This window comes from Acartia tonsa, chromosome 1 (genome assembly GCF_053477335.1).
Source record: "Acartia tonsa isolate MP-2025a chromosome 1, ASM5347733v1, whole genome shotgun sequence".
Classification (NCBI taxonomy): domain Eukaryota; kingdom Metazoa; phylum Arthropoda; class Copepoda; order Calanoida; family Acartiidae; genus Acartia; species Acartia tonsa.
In genome coordinates this window covers 47,620,835-47,634,947 of record NC_137260.1, presented here as the reverse complement: position 1 = coordinate 47,634,947, position 14,113 = coordinate 47,620,835, and positions in this window count along the sequence as shown.

Genomic DNA, 14,113 nt, shown 5'->3' with positions numbered 1-14,113 from the left:
AGGTTCAGAGCGGTTAATTAGATCTATCAGTAAGAAGAGATAAACATACAGGTAGACAGACAAACATCTTGTTACTATCATAAAAGGATATATGTCGGTCAACCTTGAATTGTAAATCTAACTCTTCTGCAGGGAGCGAAGGGACATTGGGCTGTTTATTACACTAGTCCCCACAGTTTTATAATGCCGCTTTCTTATTCGTCTACTTAAAACTTTAGGAACTTTTATTGAATTTTGATGGTTGCTTTATTGAGTGTCCAAAAGTTTCAACCACTAATTTAATTTGCATAAGAGGTATTTTTTTGTATTATAATTAAGGAGGTACTTAATTTATCGGCCATTGTCTTATCCCTTTAGATCCCTGCTCTTCTGCCTTTATTGTACAAGGATAGTACAAACTTTGTTTAATATGAAACAACAAACGCTTTGTTAAAATCAAAAGAACATTAAATGCTTAAAATAAATCCATATCCACACAATGTACTTTGAAAATAGCTAGACAAGATTGCATAGTCGTACATTAGCTGATATTTAGTTGGCTTTTAAGGATTCTACTGTTTTTTAATCAATTTTCGAGATTTTGCAAAATTGTTTTATAATCTTTACAACAACAAAAAATTGTCAAAATTCTATTGAAAAAAAATCAGAAGAAAAAATTTTCGCCTTACCTAAGAGTTTTAAAAAATTTGAAAAACCTTTTAGGATCATTATTTTCAAAGCTGTTAATATTTTCTTCTAACAATTAGGTTATATTGGGTGCTTGGTAGCACCGTAGGGTTAATGACCCTTTAGGGACTAAGTATGGGAAAACAAATACCCCCCTCTCCTTTATTTTTATTGTTTTTAAATAAGTGGGAGGATTTACAGTTCTCATCCGATACTTTGTGTTAAAGCATCGAAATATTTAAAAATCAATCAGCAAGATAGATTTGGAACAATGAAAACTAATTAGTTGTATTATTTTTTTCTACAACAGACACAGCGTGTAAACCAACAATAAAATATAATACAGCATATTCGTTACAATATACAATAACTGTGCCTAGCATCTTGGGAAGGGATAAGAAAAAACAAAAAATAGCCTAAAACCATACCCAACTTATTTATGAAAATAAAATAGTCTAAAACCATTTCATAACATTTAATAAGCTTCACTGTAAAAGAGAACCTTATCAGTTCAGCGGTTAGCGAGATCCTTCGCTACAGACAAAAAAGCTGACTACTTTATATACTTGATGCAGTCTTAGAAAGGCAAAGTATTAACTATTGTTGGGTTAAAGCTTAAAATTTTTAGATGGAAAAACAAATATGCTCTGTGTTCAAATTTTTCGCACCTTTAAATACTTAGGTTATTGTTTTTCTTTCACAAGCATTTTTCAGCAAACAACCTACGTCGTTCATATTTTTGCATTGGATGTATACACATTTGAGCACTTTCAAACACACACAACAAAAATAAATTAACAATTTTTTTTCTTCCTGAAAAAATATAAATTTTAGTTTTAAATTTGTTTCAAATGCTTGCTACATAGATAGTACGTGTTGGTGTAAATGCCAGGACCATAAAGTTATAAAAAAAAACTTCTAGGAAAGTTTTTAAATAGTTTCTACAATAAATGATTTAAATTTTAATCCTAATGGCAAAATAAAACAAAGTATTTTTTTTCTAAGTTATAGGTTTTTATATTAAAGTTTAATTGCTAGGTTAAGAAGATAGAAATTTCTAAAATTATTAAATAATTAAAAATCTATTAAATAAAGTTTTAAAATAAAAAAATCCTATCTTCTCCAATTAGACTAGGATAAGATGGAATTTGTGATTATCTTCACTGTAATATGTATTTAAACAATTATTTTTCTTAAAATGTTTTACTTTAGTTAAATTTCTTAACTTCACAGTATTTCAAATCTATATTTTATGTAAATTATTAATTATCACTACTTTAAATAGAATTAATCACATTCAGTTTGTTAAACGTAATGTACGAGCAGATGTTAAAACTTATGAAAACTGCAGCCTTATATCCAATGTATAAACTGACCCAATTGTAGTTAGAACTCCGAGAGACAAGAGGATAGAAAGTAAAGAGTCTCTGAGTCTACATACAGATTAGGAATGTGGTGTGTATGGGAAAGTAAACCAGCTGTGTAATGATTCTGTTTAGTTTGACCGCTGTCTATCATGATCTAGCCTAAACTACCGCCTATCTCTTTCAGTTGCCTGGGTTAGGGGGTAGATGCGAGAGTTCGCTAATGTATGTGTGGTAGTGTTTGTATGTGTGTAGGTGTGAATGTGTGCGTGTTGCCGCCTGAACTCTTCGCTAACTTCCCTTCCACCACCCCCCTCAACTTTTTAATTTCACCTGACCTTCCCTTTGCAGGTCAAAGAAACTCACTCCCCCATCTTTTCATTCTTATTTCGCCAAAAAAAAACTGCCTCGAAGGCAGGCGCGCAAAAAATAACAGCTTTTAATAAACAGTAAATTTTGATTTTTAATTCATTCTTTTAAGAAATTTATTGAGTATTATTGTTAGCTGAAAAAATATCTGAAAATCTAGAATTAATTTTATCCAAAATGTTTCTTTTAATTGCCACACTCTCTATTTTTTTTTAAAAAAAAGTGAAAACAAATGTTGGGACGGTGCCAAATTGAGTCATAATGATACTTAGTCCGTCTTTAGTACAACAAAATGTTCTTTCAAGTCTGTTTGGCCTCTTTTTCCAACCCCTTACCAGATACCAAAATTTTGAGAAGCTCTTTATAGTGCGCAATGATAGGCTTCGATACACAAACTGAATTACCAATAGCTGGCCATATACATTTTAATTGACCAATGGTAGGCCAGTATGACGTTATTTCTGTAATCACTTTCATAAGCTTCGATTTTAATGGTAGGTATTTTTTGTTAATTATGGCTCTTACTGCTGCTGTGTAAGACGCATGACACCTAATTTGCTTAGGTGTGTATGGCTTGTTTAACATTAAACATTTATCATAAATATTTAAAGATTTACTTACAATATATTTTTTCAGCCTTTTTTTACTCTTGAAACGTAAGAGGGTGATATAGAAAGAGGTTCAAAATTAATATGAAAGATATTGGAATCCTTTTTTATACAACATTGTTCTTTCTAAGTGAATCAAATTCAGAAAGAGTTTGAATTTAGCGTTGAATTTAATGTTAAATACAAGAAAGTAAATGCAATTAATGTATATCTTATTTAGGACAAATTTTATTTAATTACTTAGGAATTTGCTACAAAACATTAACTATGACTTTTTAAAGTCCGTGTATAAATCTTATTCCTCAATATTTGAAAATAACAAAAAAGTTTACAAATTGTAAAAAAAATTCTTATGAAATGAATACATTTTTTAATCCTTTGAAAGGAAGAAACCTTTTTTCGGTGGTCATTTTTAACAGGAAATTTCCGGTTTACATAATCAGTTGTAACTAGTGAGGAATTCAATACAGAGATATATATTGTTTTTTTTTGAGCGAGGCTGCTTTACAAGTCGCACAAGTCATTTGATCAGACTTTAACTTCTTTCAATTTTATGTTTTACGCCATAAAAATACTTCTAAATAGGAAGGATGAGAGGAGATGTGGAAAAGGAAACCCCTAAAAAGGACATACTTTTATGACGTCACACAAGACGCTTACCGTATCTCCTGCAATTTATTCTTATTTATTATAAATTATGCTGTTTCATTAAGAAAAAAGTAAAAATGCAAATTGTGAAAAAACATTTCTAAATTCTTTTTAACTCTTTTTCAATATTTTCTCCTTCTTTGAATCAATTGATCAATTGACAAGCTACTTACTTATAGCACATATTCGTTCTAGCTATTGAAAGAATGAGTTAAGTATTTGAATGGTGTTATATACCTGCATTGTGCATGTTCGATAAAATTCAATATTTTTAAAAGCAAAGCTTTTCTATTATTAGGGTCGTTCCGTCCGTAACGGATAGCTTTTTCCGTTAATTTAGGCATGTTAGAATTGTCCTATCGATTTCAAATTTTGCATGGTGATTCCTTTAGTAGTTAGGTACGATTTAGAAAGCGTAACAGCTCTATAATCATTACCAAAATGTCTGTACGTCCATTTTAAACATGTTGATTTTTTTACTTTTTTAACAACAAATTTTTATGTGATCAAATCATCGGATTGATCTGATTTTTGGTATTTTGATTCCTGGGACAACAAAGTATAATGTAATAAGCGAAGCAACTCTATAATCAAGTCCTAAAAATGTAAGTATGTTCATAAAAATTATCCTGTATCAAGCAGTTTTACAACAAATTTACTTACAATTTTGCTTTGACTCTTATAAATTTATATTATGATAATTAAGTTCTAACACTATACAAGTGTTAATGTCCGTTTGTCCTACCGTTTCAGTGCTTCGCTTTTATGGATGTTGTCATCCTTGTTTTTTAGCGAGGCTGCTCTACAAGTCGTACAAGTCATTTGGTCAGACTTTAACTTCTTTCAATTTCATGTTTTACGCCATAATAAAACGTCTAAATAGGAAAGATGAGAGGAGATGTGGGAAAGGAAACCCCTAAAAAGGACGTACTTTTATGACGTCACACAAGACACTTACCGTATCTCCTGCAATTTATTCTTATTTATTATAAGTTATGCTGTTTCATTAAGAAAAAAGTAAAAATGCAAATTGTGAACAAACATTTCTAAATTCTTTTGAACCCTTTTTCAATATTTTCTCCTTCTTTGAATCAATTGATCAATTGACAAGCTACTTACTTATAGCACATATTCGTTCTAGCTATTGAAAGAATGAGTTAAGTATTTGAATGGTGTTATATACCTGCATTGTGCATGTTTGATAAAATTTAATATTTTTAAAAGCGAAGCTTTTCTATAATTAGGGTCAATCCGTACGTAAGGGATAACTCTTTTCGTTAATTTAGGCATGTTAGAATTGTCCTATCGATTTCAAACTTTGCATGATGATTCCTGTAGTAGTTAGGTCCGAGTTAGAAAGCAAAGCAACTCTATAATCGTTACCAGAAAGTCCGTATGTCCATTTAAAACATGTTGCTTTTTAACTTTTTTAACATCAAATTTTTATGTGATAAAATTATCCGATTGGTCTGATTTTTGGAATACTGATTCCTAGGACAACAAAGTACATTGCTGTAAGCGAAGCATCTCTATAATCAAGTCCTAAAAATGTAAGTATGTCCTTAAACAATTTAAACAGTTTTTCAGCAGATTTACTTACAATTTTGTTTCGTTCGACTTTTATTCATTTATATTATGATTATTCAGTTCTGACACTATACAAGTGTTGATGTTTGTTTGTCCTATCGTTTTAGAGCTTCGCTTTTATGAATGTTGTCATCCTTGTTTTATAGCAATGATATCAAACTTCCATTAGATAGGAGTTTAGACTATACAATATATGTTACTAATGAGGCTTTGTCATTTTGCAAACCAAAAGTATCATACGAATTAATGATAATGATAGTTAAATGCTATTCATAAGTCAAAGTGTATTTAATTTTAGCTAATTTTGGTTTCTTTATTACGAAATATTAGTCTACTATTTTAAACTTTATTTTAACTTATACCATCTGCTGTCGTGCTGTCGTGCTGTCCTTAAAATTACGGTTGTTAAAAACAAGAATAAAGTTTTTAAAGGAATTTTGAATTTGCACTGCACAAATTTTAGTCTGGAAAAACCATTGTGCTAATGAAAACAGTATTATTATATAATCACCAACAAAATTATGTAGTTTATGCAGGGAGTAAGGGAGGGGACTATGGATCGAATATTCAAATTTTAGGAGTCTCAGACTTTGGGTACTGGCTTAAAGGGAATGTGCAAGAATTTAGCAAGTTCTGACTGACTTTGGGTACTAGCGCCTCAAATGCCGCTAACTCGCTGAGTTAGTTTTGAATATAGCAGACGCCCAATAAACTTAATTTGCTATGATATGGCTGGTTTTAAGAATTTTTTTCTCCAGAAAATATAATATTATAGATAAAAACTTTATTGTGATATTTGTGTAATAAAGAATCTAAGAACCCTTAAATTTAGGGCTATGGGTTGAACAGGTTCCAGGGACGATTTCCTAGTAATTAATTACAGAATGGTTATGTCAGTCTGATGTTCTGGTAATTTAATTATCAAATGAATGCAATTTTTCTTAGAACTTTTTTTTTATGTCATAGTTTTCAAAATTTTATTAATACACCCTTTACAATTTCCTTCAAATTTTCTAGGTAAATCTGGATTTCATGGTTATAATTTATGGATTTATGGACAAACAATCACTGCAATGTAATAAAAGAAATTTCCTTGTAAATCATTTATTACTTTACTGTGACTAATACTCAAAAACAATTTTCAGCTGATTTTTTAAAGGTAATACTGTGTATAAAGCTTATTGTGACTGTCTGAATTTTTGCAAAATCTTATAGATTTATCCTTTATTTGCATCCTGCCTAACAGATACTTCTTCGATCCATATTAAAGTAAAACAATAAATTCTAAACAAATAAGAAATGGACAAATTTACAATTCTAAATAAGGACATACTACATTATAATAAAAAACTTAATTGAATAGGTTATGATATCTATTTAAGGACTTAAAGAAAAGAGACAAATATATATACAAACCAATCATTAATCATGAGTTTTTGTATAAGATAATACAGTCTTTAAAGTTAAAAATCTAATTATATACATTAGGAGTAAAAAACAACTCATTAATAAAAGTTAATTTTGGCACTCAATGTTTTTCTATAAAAAAAATGTTGGGACTAGAACAGGTTGAATTTCATTTGTTAGCTTCACTATTAACAATGTATTATAAAAGTCGGGATAGCTAAAAAAAACTTTCCTAGCACTTTTTAATTGCAACTGCATTTTTCACAATACAATTTTTTTCTCCTGAGGAATGCTTTTACCTTTAATGGACATCGATAAGAATCAAGATGAGCACAAAATTTTGTAATAATTGACACTCTACACAGTATTTTCAGTGAAATAAAATCTAAAAGCTAATAATTGAAGAAACCTGGGGTATAGTCCTTTTCACGACATCTAAACACCAATATACAAAAAAGTAGGCAACCTTGAATAAAAAGTTATAAATTTCAAAATTCTTATAAATGTTGTAACATTTTGATACCTAGAAATATTCGATTTGACTGACATAAATGGAATAATAAATAGAAGAATATTAAGGTAGCTTATGGAGCGAATGTTAGCAAATAAGGGTCGAAATTAAAAATAAAGATTGTAAACAATTCTTTCATTACCCAATAACCTTCAAAGTCACGAAAATAGGGGGTAGGGGAAATAATTTCATCCTGAAATAAATTAAAAAGGCATTGAAGCAGCTTGTAGTGCGTAATAAAAAATTACGACATACAATACAAATGACGGGAATAGTCTCTTTCGTGGCAACGTCCCTTAAGGGGCGATCCGTCGTATTTTTAAAATGGCTTTTTATAGGTTGGGTTAGGTTATATTGGGTTAGATAATTGCCCCACAGGGTTAGGCAATTGGCCCCGCAGGGTTAGAGCCCCCCGCAGTGGCTAGAAATAGGAGAAAAGCTACTGTAAAAAATACGAAGAATCGCCCCTTAAGGTGCGTTGCCACGAAAAGGACTATACCCCAAATGACCAATGATAGGTAAGTGTAAATTTTTCCAATGGTCAATTACAATGTGCACTGGCCTATCATTGGTCATTTGTATTGTATGACGTCATTTCTATTAGGCACTTTAAGCTGCTTCAAAGGCATTACCTATTTTCAAATATATCACCGACCCTTCTCAAATTAAACATATTTAAATTAAACATTAACTATATTCTATATTATTCCATGCTTGTATCTCATTAATTGTAGACTAATCGAATATGATACGGTCTTCTTACAACATATGAATTCTTTACAATATTTAATTTGATGGATAGATTTTATGATATTGACCCAATTTTAAAATTATGCGACTTAATAACACGGTTCTTTTTCCTAAGACTTGAAAAATAAAATTCCTTGAAAATAAAAAAATATCATTTTAAACTATAAATTTTTAATATAAGAAATGAAATTTATTTTCTTTGCTGCAATTTGAAAAAAAAACGGCTGAAATTTCATGTTTAGATTTATAAAACAAATGAGTATAATGAAAGATGATTAAAGTCCCTCCACAGATTATGAGGTCATACGATATAATAGCCAATGAGAGGCGAGTATACACTGTAATTGACCAATGGTAAAATTAATGCTGGCCTCTCATTGGCTATTCTATCGTAAGACGTCATGATCTGTGGAGGGACTTTAATCATCTTCGTACTATGCCATAAGATGTATAATCTTCTTAATAAGGTTGCTATAAACAATGTCTAAAATTCATTGGTAAAATATCCAATACCAATGATAAATCTGAAGTAACTGAATTTTGCTGTCTAAGAAAGTAGTTTAATATATACAAAGTCTTAACCTTTTAGAAAAGACTCCATGAAGCGTGAACATTCTCCTTGTACATGTTAGAAATTCAATCTTAAATACCATGAATAAAACTTTAAATGCGCCTTTTTTATATAATAGTTTATTTGACCTATATAATATTCGTCAATTCTTTATTCATAACAAGCGGCTACTCTTCTAGAGGCCTCTAGGGGCCCTTGATTAAGGGGGGGGGGGGCGGAGAGAGAATCGACCCTAAAATTTCAATATAATTTTTAAGATAGAAGTAATTTTTTATAATGGGGTTGTCTTTTTTTCTAGTGGCGATTTCTCTTGGGAGGGAGTTATAAACTAAAATCTTCCTTGATCTATGAGATGATTCCCAGAGATAGGATACCAAATTGGTTTAGTAGTTATTGAGATCCTTAGCTACACAGACAGACGGGGGGGGGGGGGTGATGGGTGGTTATTTGGGCATTATTTCTTGGGAGAGTAGTTATATAATTATAAACCTTATCTTGACTAATAAGAAGCTTTACTGTGAAGGAGTATCATGAATGTCCAGTGACTAGCAAGATTTTAAGATACAAATACACCTAGACATCATGTTTCTTTAAATAGGATAAAGATAACAGCATAAAAAAACCTATTAGATTGTTAGAAGAAAACTTGCAAGAAACTAAATTGTAAATGCATGCTTTATCATTTAATTAAAATAAATCATATTCAGCTTCCTTTTAAAGCGTAAAAAATGGCTAAGTTATATTATTTACCAATATGCAATTAAATAACAAATTGTTTTATTTGTCATCTGAAAGCACTATTTATTCAAAAAAAAAACTTAATTATAAAGACAAAGAACTATCCAAAAATTAAAATCCATTAGAGTTTAGATTAATAGATTTTTTGACACAAATAGCAATGAGTACATTTTCTTTTATATGCTTTAAATTAAGGTCCAAAAATATCTATTAAATTTTCTCAATATATTGATGATTTAATATTTTTCCTTAATCTTGATTTTTTTTATTTCAGTTGAAATAAAATATTTCTGTACAACTTTTCAAAATTCAATGTTGTTATTTCCAGGGATGTGAAATAATCTAAATAAGGAAAAGGTGGAAGAAGAATTTTGAAATGTAAAATATTGTGGGAGGAGTGTTTTTAGGGCTATTTCCCTTGAAAATTCAAATAAAGAAATATGGGATCATGGAAAAAAAACAAAGTAGCGGGTTTCGTCGTATCATTACAGTAGTTTTTGATAGGTTAGGTAATTTTTTTTATGATTGCCCCGCATGTTTAGAAAATTGGCTCCGCAGGGTTGTTAAAATTCCCCTCAGGGGCTTGAAAAGGATTATAGCCACTGTGAAAATACGACGAAATCCACTACTTCGTTTTCTTTCCATGATCCGAAAAATGAAGTAAATCACAATCAATTTGGCAAGATTGGGATAAATGTAAAAGAAGTTGGATCATTGGATATTTTCTAGAGATCACATATCACTTTATCCCTGTTTGATTTTTAGGACTAGACTGGACATTTCAAGGTTACCTGTGATAATTTAGATGATGAATCATGTAATACAAAATATTATTACGTAAATATAATATATTTAAGGGATAGAAAAACAAATACAACAAGAATGCATACTTCCATAATACCTTAATTTACAAACAAATAAAAAAATATTTTTTCAGCCCCTTTACAATACAGGTCTATTTTTAACTTACACTTTTATGAAAACACGGAAATCAAATGAGGCAATAAAAAATTATTTGAAATTGCAAAGCTTTTCATGGGCATATGTCATAGGAATCTTCACTAGAAATATCAGTTGTCTATCTTGAATAAGAGCCGAGAAAATCACGTTTCCCACATAGCGTTACGGACGGACGGACGGACAAAGTTCATTATAGTTTAAAGAGGAGGGGTTTTAGAGATTGTATTACAGACAGACAAGGGAAACTACAAAGTAGATTCAAAGCTGAAATTTTATATATTTTTAACTTGACAAATATAAGCTTTATAGAACACAAGTTTCATATAAAAATCTTGTTAACTAGGAAAATCCAAATGCTTTGATATTTCATATTAATTTTTCTGTCTGCTAGGAAAAAGAGACTTTAATTGAAAAGAATTTCAATTTGATACACATTACTAATAAATTTTAACTTTTTTTTATTAACTTGTAGCTCTCTAGGCACTTTACCTAAATTAGGAGATGAAAGAATGTTTATTTATCACATCATGTTATAGACAGGTTTCCACGGACATTGAAATAAAAAATTATAAGATTAAAGCCAGTTTTGTTAGTCCCGAGACACCGAAGGCCCCAGCTTACAAAGATAGTATTAATTTATGATTTTTACAGAAGGAAGAAGCTGCCAATAGTAGACATATATCAAAAGTATATATTAAGAAAATATTGTATATAAAATAGGTATGTAAAAAGTGAAATTTTTAGTGTTTGTTTTAATTTATAAAATTCCCCTTTTATTTTTCTTATGCTACTTTCAACAAGGGCGACAACATTAATAAGTAGCAAAACACAAACAATCATGAATGGATAAACGGACAAAGTGGGTTATAGAGTAGCAGAAGTAGGGAAAAGGATATATTATGAAGATCACAAAACATTTGTATGCATAAATGTCTTTTGTGCAGAATAACAAACAGACCGACGGACCAAGAAAGTTTTTATACTAGAAGCTCTTTTGAAAGATCTTCACGCAAAAAATTAGCAGTCTTTCCTTAAGAATCACACTTCCCCCCTTTGAGTTGAAAACGAACGTATACACAGAGAAAATGTATCATACAGTAGCTTCACTACTAAAAAATAATCAATAACAAAAGATTTTCTGCTTTTAATAATGCTTATTATTTATACATTCTGTTATTGAATGAAATAGATGTAATTCGGTATAAATCACTCTCTCTTTCAATAATAAAGTGTATCAAAAGTCAACAAACTCTCAAGTTCAAATAAAATACTTTTCTTTGTAGAGACAGATAAATAGACAGACAGATAGATAGTGGGACAGATATCTTTAAAATATATGTAATCCGCATTATTGTGAATGCCAAATACTCACGAAATAGGTATAGAGGCATAAGTTAATGTTTTGGCATTAATATAATAAGATTTCCAATACGGCTCTAAATCCGTTTTGATTAAGAATTGTACGTTTCTGTCAATTGCGTGCACTGCACATGGTTTTGTCATAGAGGTGCACCATCAGTGCACCCAAAAATTTTGATTCCAAAATCGAGGGGGTATAGTATAGACATTAGGCGGGGAATGTTTCTTAGGTTGTAAGACCTAAGACTAAAAACAAATAAGATAACGTCAAATCTGCTTTAATTGGGTTGTTAAATGACAATTTTTTTATCATTCCCCCTCCAACTAATTTAACCTTGGCTCTTTTAAGGGAGTTTATCCCAAGTGAATAAAAACCGTATAGACCTTTCTAGAATCCGTTAATCTTCGGATGACCTACTCCTATCTCCCTGCTTAAAAACGGCTATATCAGACATAAGCGATTAAAATTTCACCTTGAAAATGGTAAAATTCTTCGCTTTTTGTGCAAATTTTTCAGCAGACGACAAAAACTGTAAATAATGATTGTTATTTGTCCAACGGAAACACAAATAAAGCAAGCATAAATGAACAAGAACAATCTGTTAATTAAAATAGTAGGGTTTTTGTCAGTAATTCGCTAATAGCTGGGCCGATATGGTTCTACTTTACAATGTAGCTTCTCATAGGTCCAGTGAAGTTTCCTAACTATTTAACAATATTCAAAGAGAAATTTACCCCTATTAAAAAAGTCCCCCACCCCACAAAAAATCTTATTTACTTTTTTATGAAACTAAAGTTGAAATTGTGAAGAGTTTAACAACCGCCACCAACCCTCAAGTGCCCCTAGAGGGCTCTCGATATTAAATGACAGGATAATAAAGAGAGGGGTAGGTTTCTGGTAAAATCCGTAAAGATTATGTGTTATAAGTAAAAAACAGTAGTAGAACGATACAAATTTAAGTTAACTTTTAAAATTTTTTTGTCTATATATCAATAAGAAATACACATAATTAGTGAATATTATCGTTCTACTACTATTTTTAAGCCTTAAAACACACATCTTTCTACCAGAAACCTACCCCTCTCTTTATAAAATGTATGAATCATTTTGTCACTTATCAGGTATTGTCCAAAAATTTATACTATTTTCCATAAATCAATATATAAATGAAGTTTTATTTTATAAGGATTTATTCCATATTTGAAAGTGACAAAGGAAGGAGTAACTTAGAACAAGGATGATAACATCTATAGGTAGCGACCCACAGCAATTAAATAAAGTTAACATAAATTATCTAAAAATAGGGAAGAAACTAGGGACCAAGGGAGAAAAGAGTTGATTATCGTTAGTCAGCAGAATCTTGATAAAAAACACAAATTAAAGTTATAGAGTAATTTCACCACTAAAAAAGTATTTTTTGAACAAATTTCCTGCTTCATAGCATGTATTTTTTTTAACAAGGTTTTATTTATTGAAGTTCTAGGTCAAAGATAAACAAGGATGACAACATCCATAAAAGCGAAGCACTGAAACGGTAGGACAAACGGACATTAACACTTGTATAGTATCTGAACTGAATAATCAGAATTTAAAAGTATAAGAGTCGAAGCAAAATTGTCAGTAAATATGTTGAAAAACTGCTTGAAGCAGGATAATGTTTATGGACGTACTTACATTTTTGGACTTGATTATAGAGTTGCTTCGCTTATAATATTGTTCTTTGTTGTCCCAGGAATCAATATACCAAAAATCAGATCAAACGGATAATTAGAACACTTGAAAATTTGTTGTTAAAAAAGTAGAAAAATCAACATGTTTAAAATGGACTTACGGACATTCTGGTAATGATTATAGAGTTGCTACGCTTTCTAAATCGTACCCAACTACTACAGGAATCATCATGCAAAGTTTGAAATCGATAGGACAATTCTAACATGCCTAAATTAACGAATAAAAGCTATCTATCTCGGACGGACGGACGTACGGACGGACGGACCGACCCTAATTATAGAAAAGCTTCGCTTTTAAAAATCTTATGTGTATTGTTATGTATTGGGCAGGGCTTGGCAAATGCTCATTTCTTGAATATCTATCTTATTTCCCGCACTATATTTTATCATCCTTGATTCAGTAGTAAGCTTTTGTAATGGATTTATTACTACTTGGATCTTATACCAGCTTTCCATGTTCTCTAATAAAGTTAAACTTGAATCGGGCCAAATTAACAACCCCATACCCTACTACTGGATGAACGAACTAACCATTTCCCCCTTGTCATAATATCCACGTATATTCAAAACCCTTTGCTTTCATAGTTTTCATGAATAACTCATACTTGTCATACTGTCCAGCATTTTAATAAAAAAATACTTTAACATTGAATTAAGGGACATGCATGAATTTATAATGCACTTAAAAATTCAAATTCAAGGCTAGTATACTCCCTTTTAACATTTCTCATATTTCTGTACATGTTAAGGAAAGAAAAAGTTGATTAAAAATAAAATGTACGCTTTTTAAATTTTTGTACAAGCTATTTAGAGATCAAAGTAAATAGAGGGGGCAGGTGTTAAA